We start from the raw sequence: 12,970 nt of genomic DNA on the forward strand, positions 1-12,970 counted from the left end.
TCTCGGCTTACTGCAACCTCCACCTCCCAGGTTCAAGCAATTCTCCTGCCTCAGCCTCCCGAGTAGCTGGGACTACAGGCGCCCACCACTACGCCCGGCTCATTTTTTTTGTATTTTGTTGTAGAGGTGAGGTTTCACTGTGTTAGCCAGGATGGTCTTGATCTCCTGACCTCGTGATTCTCCCACCTCGGCCTCTCAAAGTGCTGGGATTATAAACGTGAGCCACCACGCCCGGCGAAATATTTTTATTTTTATCCTTTAAAAATTTTCCTCTTAAAGCTATTTCTTCTTCTTCTTCTTTTTTTTTTTTTTTCGGTGACATAGAGTCTTGCTCTGTCACTGCTGGAGTGCAAGTGGCATGATCTCAGTTCACTGCAACGTCCACCTCCCATGTTCAAGCGATTCTCGCCTCAGCCTATCATGTAGCTAGGATTACAGGTATGCACCACCACACCCAGCTCATTTTTGTATTTTTGGTAGAGGTGGGGTTTCACTGTGTTAGCCAGAATGGTCTCAAACTCCTTACCGCAGGTAATCCGCCCACTTCAGCCTCTCAAAGTGCTGGGATTATAGGCGTGACCCACCGCACCTGGCCGGTGTTGCTTTTTAAAATCTTTTTTTTCTCATTTAGAGTATTTGCTTTTAACATATTTCTGTCCTGGTACAGTGGCTCCTGCCTGTAGTCATAGCACTTGAGGGGGAAGATTGCTTGAGGCAGGAGTTTGAGACCACCCTGGGCAACATAGCAAGACCCCTGTCTTTAAAAGTAAAATTAAAAGTTAGCTGTGTGCCTGTAGTCCTAGCTACTAGGGAGGCTGAGTTGGGAGGATTGCTTGAGCCCAAGAGTTCGAGGTTACAGTGAGGTGTGATTGTGCCACTGCACTCCAGTCTGGGTGCAGAGTGAGACCCTGTCTCTAAAAACAAAAATAAAAAAACATGTTTCTTATTACTTGAAATCTTTGGCTGCAGTTTAAGAGCTGGCCATTTTGGGTCATTTCTCTGAATCTCTGAATTTCTCTGAATCTCCTGCTGGTTTGTTTTTCTTTTTCCTGAGAGTGAGTATTTGTATGAGGGTGTTGGTTGTTTTTAAGATTAAAATTTTTGATTTTGGTAGCTAGAGAGACATAGGTATAAAAATTTAGAACTGGAAGAGACTGTAGAAGTCATATATTCTAATATATTTGAATTACAGATGGGTAAATGATACTTGGGTAGTTGAAACAAGTTGATTATGGACCCATAGCTTAGCAGTAGATGTCTGGGGAGAAAAAATAGTATCTTTTCCTCATCCATTGCTAGGTTCATGGCTGAGACCACTACGGCAAAGGGCAGATTAATGAGAAGAACATACAAATTTATTTAAGTTTTATGTGACATGGAACCTTCAGAAATGAAGACCCAAATCAACAGGGAAACTTGTGTAATTTTATGGGTTAGGTTTGATGGAGAGTGGACAGTGTGTAGAAGTCTGATGGACAGAGGGAGAATGATCTAATGATAATAACCTGGGGGGAACTTAGCAAGGCTTGTTTGGTCAGATTCTTCTCAATGTTCCTGAGTCTTCAGAGATAAGGACATTCCTTTTCTCTGAGTAAAGGGAGGGTACCTCTGGAATGAGGGTCTTATAACCTACTTCAGAGAAGAAGATCAGATAATTCTTTTATGGTCTGCTTCAGAGGAGAAGGACTGGAGAAGGTCAGAGAGACCTCTTTGCTTCTGCTGTTTCCTCAAATGCCAAGGTGCTGTATTTTGGAGTAGTGTGCCCTGAACCCAGTCTTAGAGCACAGGAAGACTAGAATCTAACCCATTTTTCTAGATTTAGTTTCTAGTTATTTTTTGTTAGTGCCTATTTTTTGCTTTTGGTAGTATTATTACGTTATTTATTGAGCATTTATGTGCCAACATTTCTGTAAACTTTATCTCATTTAATTCTTAGCTGATAAATGATGAAAACAGTTTTCAGAACAAGGCATATAACTCCAAAAATTACACTCTTAACCGTTGTGCTTTACTGGTAGAGTGGTTTAGGGATTGGGTGCTTGCTTGTGTGTCAGACACTTTATCCTGCTACTTCATTTAATCCTCAGAACTGCTCTAAGAGCTGAACATACTCTCTGGCTTTACAGACAAGGACATTTGGCTAAGAGAGATTGTCTTCTGCCTTCAGGCCATACAGCTAGTAGGTTGCAGAGCTTGATTTAAGTTTTGTTGTTTCCCAATTCTCTGCTGCATCTGAGGGGAGATATCCCGCATTGATATTCCAGTCTTCCCGAAGCCTTCATGATAATATGATAGAGAAAAAATCAAATATATACATGCAGCCATAAAAAAGAACAAAATCATGTCCTTTGCAGCAACATGGATGCAGCTGGAGGCCATTATCCTAAGTGAATTAATGCAGGAACAGAAAACCAAATACCCTATGTTCTCACTTATAAGTGGGAGCTGAGCATTGAGTACAAATGGACATAAAGATGGGAATAATAGACACTGGGAACTACTAGAGGGGAAAGAATGGGAGGGGCAAGGGTTGAAAAACCTGTTGGGCGCTGTGCTTACTACCTGGGTGACAGGATTATTCGTACCCCAGACCTTAGTGACACACAATTTACCCATGTGACAAATCTGCACATGTACCCCCAAACTTAAAAGTTGAAAAAATATATATAACATATACAATTCACTTTATTAAAGGTTAATAAATATAACTGATTTATTTTTAGACTAGTCTTCATGTACTATTTTTGTGCCTTTCTCCGATATTTTGTAGACTTGAGTCTGAAGTAAATATTTATAAAGGGAAAGTAGATAACTGCTATTACCAGGAAAATACTTATTCAAAAAAAAAAGGATATTTAAGAGATAATTAGAATGATTTACTGACCTTGTTTTCTTAAACTAATAATTCATGAGGCATTTAGATTTTCTGATTGAGTGTTTTCAGTGACAATATCAGTCAGAGATATAATCATTTATAAACATGCTGTTAATAGCATGGACTCTGGTGTCAGTCTGTGTGGGTTTAGATCCTGTGTTAAATTTCTGATTTTGGTAGCTTGACATAGGTATAAAAAAATTTACAACCTGAAGAGACCTTAGAAATAATGTATTCCTGGGCAAGTTACTCATTCTCTATGTGTCTCTTTTCTCACCAGTAAAATAGGTATGCTAATAATACCTACCTCATAGAGTTATGAGAATTAAGGAATTATTACATGTAAAATTCTCAACTAGTACATGATTAATGGTAAGTACTCAAAAAGTGATAGCTGTTATTGCTTTTTAAACTTTTTTTTTAAACATTTTTATTGGTTGAAATAGGTTTCAGACAATTGTAAATAAATTTTAAAAAATCTAAAAAATGTTAAGGCTGAGAGAATTTTGAGAGCTTAGTACAAGGTAGTATATTGTATCAGGCTTGTTCTGTGCCTACGCTTAATTACCAGATTTCTGTGCTTCTGGACTTATAATGTATAGTTGTTGTTTTAATACTAACATTCTGATTGGATACGTCCAGCACTTCACTTGGGTAAATCACAATCTTTCTTTTCTTCTCTCACAAAGGACACTTTGAAATGATCCTAAAATACGTTCTTATTCGGATAGATAGAACAGCTAGTGGTAGAGGCCCTAACCAAAAAAAAAAAAAAAAAACAAAACAAAAAGAAAGAAAGGAATGGAGAATCAGAGGAGCTAACTTCAGAAGGTAATGGAAGGGACTGTTGTTATGTGGGCATACTGGGGATCACGACACTCCATGGACAGGCATCACTGTACAGCTGTGCCTGTTGGAAACTGGAGCTGGCAAGCTATTAGAAATTAAGACTGCATATTCTGTCTCTGTCTTTCAGGAACTGCAAGGTTTGGCATCTCTTTTTTGCTCTGTACATCTGTTCAGTTTTCCTTTCTTCCAGCTGGCTTTCTCAGTTTCAGCTTGTATGTGGAGTGTAATGGCTGCTCAGCTCCTTTATCAAGAGAATTCTCAATCTATCCTTTCGGCATTTATCCCTGCTGCTAAATGGCTCAGTTTAAAAAAAAAAAATTTTAAATCATTTGTTTGTTTATTGAAGGGTCAGTACATTTATGTGGTTCAAAATTCAAGAGATACAGTTTGAAGTCTTCCTGCCACTCCTTTTCTTCAGCCACCCAAATTTTGGCAATCCAAATCACCAGTTCCTTGTATATACTCTCAGAGATATATTATGCATGTGTACCTGTATCCATGTATATTCTCCCCATTCTTTTTTTTCCCCCCTAGATGGATGCTATTATATAGCTTATGTTGGACATTCTTTCATGTCACTAAATAAAGAACTTGCTTTTTTTTTTTTTTTTAATGGATGCATAGCATTTCATTGTGTGGATGAATTATATAATTACTTTGTTTTCAATTTTTTGCTGTTGTAAACAGTGTCCTAGTACAAACCCTAATATGTGTCATTTTAGACGTGCTAGTATGGCTATAGAATAAATGCCTTGAATTTGGAATTGCTTATAGAAAGGGGATGGGGATTTCAGAATAACCATGTGTTGAATAAGCTTTTATCCACCTTTTTATATGCTAAATCCTGTGTGCATTTGATTCTATTTCTGCACTTTATGTTCTCTTAATTTGCCTGTCAAATAATGTGCCAATATCACAGTTTTAATTATTGTACTTATATAATATACATGTATACATTATAATGTATAATGGTAATTAAGGGTATAGACTTGAACTAAGCTGCCTAACTTTGAGTCTTGTCTTTATCACTTTCTTAGCTGTGTGACCTTGGGCATGTTATTCAACATCCCTGTAATTCAATGTCCTTATTTGTAAAATAGAGATGATAATGATACCTATCTAATAGAGGGCTGATGCAAGGATTACATGAGTTAAGCTATATAAAGTGCTTAGAAAAGTACTTAGCATGTAGTTGGTGCTGTATAAGTATTAGGTCTTTATTTTTTTGCTGTTATTGGCAGAGCTAGTTCCTCTTCATTATTATTTTTTCAGAATATTCCTGGCTGTTCTTGTTTGCTTATATTTTATTTTAACTTTAGAATCAGTTGGTCTGTCTAATCAGGATAGACTAGGTAATAAGTTAGTACCACAACAACAATCCCCCTTAACCACCCTCCCTAATCTCAGTGGATTAACACATCCAAAGTTTGTTACTTGTAATACATGTCCCATATGGATCAGGGGGTGGTTCTTACCCCCTCAGACCCCCCAAAGGAGGTGAGAGGTGGGCTATACCCATTTTTTATCACCCAGAGACCCAGGCTGACAGAGTCTTCAACCATCATTCTAGAAAGCTGGCAGTTACCATTGCAGAGAAACAGAGTGATGAGTCAAGTACTAGTGGAAACTAAAAGCCAGAAGGGATGTATATCACTTCCTTTTATATCTCACTGGCCAAAGCAAGTCATATGGTCTCATGTATTGCCGGGGGGCATGGAGAAAGTGTAGTTTCGTTATGTGCCTGGGAGGGCAGCTGGAAATATTTGATCAAGAGTTGTAATGGGCCGGGTGCGGTGGCTTATGCCTGTAATCCCAGCACTTTGGGAGGCTGAGGTGGGCAGATCACGAGGTCAAAAGTTTGAGACCAGCCTGACCAACATGGTGAAACCCCGTCTCTACTAAAAATACAAAAATTAGCTGGGTGTGGTGGCACGCACTTGTAATCCCAGCTACTCAGGAGGCTGAGGCAGGAGAATCTCTTGAACCCAGGAGGCAGAGGTTGCAGTGAGCCAAGATCACGCCACTGCACTCCAGCCTGGGCGACAGAGCGAGACTCAGTCTCAAAAAAAAAAAAAAAGATTTGTAATGACTTTGCTCTGCTGGTTGCTGAATATTTGGGTCACCCGTTATGTTACATGCACCACTCTGAACCCCTTCCTTGGAGACACTACTCATGTTTTTATCTAGTAACTACATTTATCGGAATAAGCGATGTACAGAGTCTATTAATCAGATTCAGAGGAGGTTTCTCTTGGTCCAGACAACTGTGAATGAAACAAATAAGTTATCAGTTGGTCTAAAACAATCATCTTAGTTTGTTTTTTTGTGTGTGTGTATTTGTTTTGCTTTTTGAGACAGGGTCTTGCTCTGTCACCCAGGCTGGAGTGCAGTGGCGTGATCTTGGTTCACTGTACTCTCTGCCTCTCAGGTTCAAGCGATTCTCATGCCTCAGCCTCCCGAGTAGCTGGGATTACAGGCATGCGCCACCACGTCCGGTTAATTTTTGTATTTTTTAGTAGAGAGGGGGTTTTGCCATGTTGGCCAGGCTGGTCTTGAACTCCTGGCCTCAAGTGATCTGCCCGCCTTGGCCTCCCAAAGTGCTAGGATTACAGGTGTGAGCCACCAGACCCAGCTCATCTTAGTATTTTTTTAGGTTCCTTGCTGGGTAGGAGTAGAGATGCAGAGGGAACTTTCACTTTTAACTCTACATATGTCTGTGTTATTTGAATATTTTTTTGCAGTGAGCAGATAGTACGTAAAAGGAAATATTTTGCCGGAGGTGGTGGCTTATGCCTATAATCCCAGCACTTTGGGAGGCGGAGGTGGGTGGATCACCTGAGGTCAGGAGTTCGAGATCAGCCTGGCCAACATGGCAAAACCCCATCTCTACTAAAAATACAAAAATTAGCTGGGCGTGGTGGCGCCCACCTGTAATCGCAGCTACTCGGGAGTCTGAGGTAGGGGAATTGCTTGAACCTGGGAGGTGGAGGTTGCAGTGAGCTGAGATCGGGCCACTGTACTCTAGCCTGGGCGACAGAGCGAGCGACTCCATCTCTAAATAAATAAATAAATAAATGGAAATATTTTAAAAGCCTAAAACTTTTAATCCTCACATCAGCTCTTTCTATTAGATAGGTGTCATTATCATGTCCATTTTACAAATAAGGACATTGAATTATGGGATGTTAAATAACATGCGCAAGGCCACACAGCCAAGGAAGTGGTAAAAACAAGGGTCAAAAAGCCAGGCAGTTTAGCTCAAGTGTACTCTCTTAACCACCAGGCTATGCTGCCTGTTATAAAAATGCAGTATTTAAAACAGTGTGATACTGGCACGTAATTTGACAAAAGAATTCTCTTATCCCAATTTCATACTAAATGAAATAATGTATAGTATGTGGGACCAGAGCTGGAACATGAGACCTGAGACCTAACTCTAAGCTATTGCCTACCAAGATGGCTTTCTTAATGCATGGGCTTCTGTGTATAGCTTGTAACAAAAATAAAAATAGAGGTTTTTTTTTTTTTTCTTATTTGCAATGAACATAGCAACAAAAAAAAGACTGTTTACTTTGAGAAGAATGATCTTTGGGATAATAATACTTGAAAATGAGGGATGATCCAGGAAAGTTACCTGGAGAGGATGACCTCAGTGAGAGGGCAGTCTGTACTGATAGGGAAGGGTGATGGTGCATACTAACTGGTTTCCAATTTGAAGATCTTTTCTGGAGTACTTAGTTGTATTTTATTTATTTTGATCACTGAGTTTTAAGGAAACAGCTTACAAAGGCAACAGAAGAGAGGAAAACCTTCATTCTTTGTGCAAGTATAAAATGTTTATTAAAACACAGATTTTGTTTTGTCTTTAGGAAAAAGAAAAAATATAAGCCGTGTATATACTACATTCTTCCTTTACTTCTCTGATGGGAAATGAAAAAAAATGATTTTTTCTTTTTACAAATGCAGTATGTTTTATTATGGGAAAAAATCAAGCAAAAACTAAAAACAAACCCCATACCCACTTTCCTACTGGGAGACCACAATCTAATAGAAGTTCTGGGGCATATCCTTTTAAAGCCTCTTTGATGTGTATCATTTTGTGTTGCTAACCAAAACATATACAAAGCAATTTTTTGTTGTCATTTTTCACTCATATATTTTGAACCTTCTAAACTGGAGATCTTAAATTGAAGGAGAAAGGGTTTTTGGTGGTTGGTTTTTGTTTTTACCTCTCTTTAGAACTTACTGCACATTTATTTCTTTTCACACTATTTAACATCCAGTACTTTTGTCTTACAATTTTTATTGTTATTTGTTTCTTCTGTTAGATTCAGTTCCTTGAAGGCGTCTGTATTCTTCATTCTGTTGAGCTCGTATTAAGTTTACATGAGGACAGGACATATGTTAACAGAAGTGATTGTGGGGGAAAAAGGCAGAAGGCATTTCAGCAGTTATTTCAGGGTACAGATCAATCACTGATTCACTTACAGTCCAGTGTTACTTAATTTGCTGGTGTAACCAAAAACTAAGGAAGTACACATTTGTATACAGGTATTTAAGCTCCTTTCCTATTTTTTAAGCTGAGGTAAAATATTCTTGTGATGTTAATTTTTTATGTGACCTGTTGAACAGAACATACTCAGTCTAAGGTACTGTTAACTATTGAAAACAAAAATGTGTAGGAGGACAGCAAGACTAATTCCTTTTAAAATGTCATGAGTTAATTTCTTTTAAGAAGAGGGAAGCGTGGGTTTCCTGTCTAGTTTTTAGGTGGTGATTTTTAAAAGAATAGCACTTCCATAGTGTTAGCAGCTAATTTGTAAATGTGCATATTAATTGGTAATAAGCAGAAGTAAGAGCCACGTTTTTCTTTTCTTTGCTAAAAAAGTATTAATAGTTACCAATTCTGTTACATTATAGAAGACCAATAATGATATATATGTTAAATTGCATCAAATAATATTTATCCCAGTGTGCTAAGATTATTTTTTTTTACCATCTTTAAATCTTTTTTTTTCTTTTGCCTCAAAAAGTGACATTTATTCAAAGAAAAAAAAATGACAAGATGTCCATCCCTTGGCTCCCTTCCCTCCCCTCTCCTGCTGTTCCTCAGACCCCCGAGATTGAGCCCTGGCTGGGGCTGGGTGGTAGGACAGCCCCTCAGATGAGGTCAGCAACATTGAGGGGCATTTCCTCAATGGAGGTGTTGTAGAAGGTCTCGATGTCTCAGAGTTCCTTTTGTCTTCTTCTGTCACCATGTTAATAGCCACACCTTTACGGCCAAACTGTCCACCTCGACCGATTCTGTGGATATAATTTTCCCTATTGGTGGGAAGGTCATAGTTGATGACTAAAGAAACTTGCTGCATATCAATGCCTCTGACCTACGTCAAGAAAGACAACTCTTCAGCATGTGCACGAGAGGACACGCTATCCTGAAAGGAAGACACTTAGGTATCCATGTAGGCAGCCAAGGAAGGCAGAGGAAATAACCAGCCCTGTTCCCCAAATGCCTTAGGCATGCCAGATTCTATTCCAGGTTGCTACTTTCCTGAGAGGGGCACTGGATGTTCTCCTTGGAGAGGGAATCACCTTGGATTACCATCTTTAAATCTTAAAGGGATTTTTCTCATAGGTATTCTACTTAAGTATAGACAAATAATTTAATCATCCCATAGTGTATCCACCATATTTGTGGCTTGTAAAAGTTTTAAAAGTTGGGCATAAGTAGCTGATAAGTTACAAAAAGATACAAATTTCAATAAGGTAATTTTAGTTAAAGTGACAGGAAATGGGGGTGCATTTTGAATAGAAAAACACGGAACTCCAAAAACAAGACAAAAAACCATGTTATTTCCAAAGAGAACATCTCAGTTGTGCAGAAAGAATTAACATAGCAGGCCTGATTGAGACTGATATGCTTAGCGAGGTCTGCTTGCAAGGTTGGCCCTTGGCTGGCATCTAGGAACTTGGGTTTGGGGAGGGTTCCTACCATTTCCAGAACCAAAAAGAGTGGCCCATTGTGCCTAAGCTGTTTGTATAAACAATGTGGTTTATATAGAACACCTTTCTTTCTGGGAGTCTGGAATTTTGCTGTGTAGTAGGCAGAGGGTGCTTATGTGATCACCCCCTAAGAAGAACCTTGGAGACAGCATTTTACACATGTTGTTATAATTAATTGCTGGAGGAAGTAAGTATGTCTTGTGTGACTCCACTGGGAGAAGACTTTTGGACACTTGTGCCTGGTTTTCTCTGGACATTGCCCCATGCACCTTTTTCCTTTGCTGATTTTGCTTTATATCCCTTTGCTGTGATAAAGCACGGCCATGAGTACAACTATGTGCTGAGTTTTCTGGGTCCTCCTAGTGAATCATCAAATCTGAGGGTGTTCTTGAAGACTCCCAACACAGTAGTGGATCAGATAAGTTTATAATGGGAATCTACATGTTCATACAAAGTCTCTACATGGAAGCTTTCAATGGGTAGATAGTATTTTTTGGGTTTAAGTTGTGCCCAAATAGGGTAGGAGATAGAATATGCGAAACTAAAATTAAGTTTGGGATCTGAAGGAGAGAAAAAAAAAGGCTCTTAATTTGTGACTGACAGACTTCTGTTTAAGTTTTATCTTTGTGAAACTGTATCTTGGTGTCTAGCTATCTGATAAGGTTCTGTACTGTATAGAAATATATTATTCAGGAAGGAGAACTGAAAGTGAGACAACATAAAAGTAACTCAAGAAAGTGTTGTGGGCCAGGCGCGTTGACCCATGCCTCCAATCCCAGCACTTTGGGAGGCTGAGGCATGCAGATCACCTGAGGTCAGGAGTTCAAGACCAGTCTGGCCAACATGGCAAAACCCCATCTCTACTAAAAATACAAAAATTATCCAGGTGGAGTGGTATGCGCCTATAATCCTAGCTACTTGGGAGGCTGAGGCATGAGAATCTCTTGAACCTGGGAGACGGAGGTTGCAGTGAGCCGAGATTGTACCACTGCATTCTAGCCTGGAAGACAGAGGCAGACTCCGTCTTAAAAAAAAAAAAAAAAAAAAAAAAAGGGCATTGGGGGCCAGGTGCAGTGGCTCATGCTTGTAATCCTAGCACTTTGAGAGGCTGAGGCAGGAGGATCGCTTGAGCCCAGGAGTTTGAGACCAGCTTAGGCAACACAGTGAGACCCTGACTCTACCAAAAGTTAAATGTTGGCTGGCATGGAGGTACATGTCTGTAGTCCCAGCTACTCAGGAGGCTGAGGTGAGAGGATTGCTTGAGCCCAGGAGTTCAAGGCTGCAGTGAGCCATGATTATTGCCACTGCACTCTAGCCGGGTGACAGAGAGAGACCCTGTCTCAAAAAAAAAGGAAAAAGTGCATGGGTTTTGGAACTAGATAGATCTGTGTTAAAATTCTGGTATTAACTGTGATTGTTTAAACTAATTATTTCTTCATTTATAAAATGAGGATAATGCCTGCTGCGTAGAGTGGTTTGAGAGTTAAGTTAGATACTGTATATAAAACTTCTACCACTATATCTTTCATATAATAACTCAAAATGTTAGAGTACATTTGCTGTGAAGATGTAGAGAGATTGGAGAAGTTTAAAGGGGGAGAAAGAAAAGGTAAAGTTTGTGTTTCTCTTCTGTTTATTGTTTGATGTGAGGTTGCATAGGAAGATTAGTAGGAGAGAAGAAACATTAAGTTTTAGAAAATGGAGTTTTAAATGGATCTTCACAGTCACCCACTGAGACTTTTTATAGTTTAAGAACTAGGAATATCATAAATACAAAGTCATTCAGAGGATGGAAGAGGCATAGAAACTGTTTCCATACCTTTACAGTGAGGTTGTCGTGAATTATTGACACCTGTGTGTTAGTAGGTTTCAATAACTGATTTAAACACATCCAACCTCATTCCCTCATCACAAATGCTTCCAGATAATAATGGGATAATTTGCCAGGTGTGGTGGCTCATGCCTGTAATCCCAGCACTTTGGGAGGCTGAGGCGGGTGGATCACCTGAGGTCAGGAGTTCGAGACCAGCCTGGCCAACACGGCGAAACCCCCATCTCTACTAATAATACAAACATTAGCTGGGCATAGTGGTGTGTGCCTGTAATCCCAGCTACTAGGGGGGCTGAGGCAGGAGAATCGCTTGGACCTGGGAGGCAGAGGTTGCAGTGAGCTGAGATCGTGCCACTGCACTCCAGCCTGGGCAACAGAGCAAGACTCCATCTTTAAAAAAAAAAAAAAAAGGGATAATCTGGATAAATTTATAGACATGGTACCCGATTAGCATTCCTAGAATTCATGTTTAGAAAAGATAGTGGCATCTTGAAACAGAATTGTGTGATTCTGGTATATGTGACTTTGTGGCTGGAGTGCAGTGGTGTGATCTGGCTCACTGCAGCCTCTGCAGCCTCTGCCCCGCTGGTTCCAGCAATTCTCTTGCCTCAGCCTCCTGGGTAGCTGGGATTACAGGTGCCTGACACCACGCCTGGCTACTTCTTGATTTTTAGTAGAGACGGGGGTTTCACCGTGTTGGCCAGGCTGGTCTCGAACTCTTGGCCTCAGGTGATCCGCCTCCCTTGGCCTCCCAAAGTGCTGGAATTACAGGCATGAGCCACTGCGCTTGGCCTGGGTGGGTTTTTTAAAAATACCTTTTTGATCTTGAAATAGTTTCAGGATTACAGAAAAGTTGCAAGAATAGCACAAACAACTCTCATGTACGCTTTGCCTAGATTCCCTAATTGTCAACATTTTGTCTCATTTATTTTATCGTATTCTCTCTCCCTCTTTACCTTTCCTTCCTTTTCCTTCTCTTTTAAACTAGGAGTGTGTATCAAAATCACCTGGAAAACTTTTTTTTTTTTGGCACAGGGTTTCACTCTGTCATCCAGGCTGGAGTGCAGTGGCATGGCACAGCTCGTTGCAGCTTTGACCTCCTTGGGCTCAGGTGACCCTCGCACTTCAGCCTGTCAAGTAGCCGGGACTATAGATGTGTGCCACCACGCCAGCTAATTTTTATATTTTTAGTAGAGACATGGTTTCACCATGTTTCCCAGGCTTGTTTCGAATTCCTGGACTCAAGTGATCCGCCCACCTCAGCCTCCTAAAGTGCTAGGATTACTGGTATGAGCCACTGTGCCCAGCAGAAATTTTTTTTTTTTTTTTTGAGACGGTTTCGTTCTTGTCGCCCAGGCTGGAATGCAATGGCGTGATCTCGGCTCACTGCAGCCTCTACCTCCTGGGTTTAA

At 40.0% G+C, this 12,970-nt stretch overlaps 1 protein-coding gene and 1 non-coding gene across 7 annotated transcripts in view; one reads left to right on the forward strand and one right to left on the reverse strand.

Annotated features, from left to right (window-relative positions):
* The window catches only part of ABL2 (ABL proto-oncogene 2, non-receptor tyrosine kinase), a 126,825-nt gene that overhangs the window by 18,868 nt on the left and 94,987 nt on the right, over nt 1-12,970 (forward strand). The gene's annotated exons all lie outside the window — the stretch shown is intronic.
* Nucleotides 9,183-9,323, reverse strand: LOC112131343 (small nucleolar RNA SNORA67). Its single transcript, XR_002913436.2, has one exon. It is a non-coding gene; the product is annotated as a small nucleolar RNA SNORA67 (small nucleolar RNA).

The sequence above is a fragment of the Pongo abelii genome, chromosome 1, assembly GCF_028885655.2.
Source record: "Pongo abelii isolate AG06213 chromosome 1, NHGRI_mPonAbe1-v2.0_pri, whole genome shotgun sequence".
Lineage (NCBI taxonomy): Eukaryota > Metazoa > Chordata > Mammalia > Primates > Hominidae > Pongo > Pongo abelii.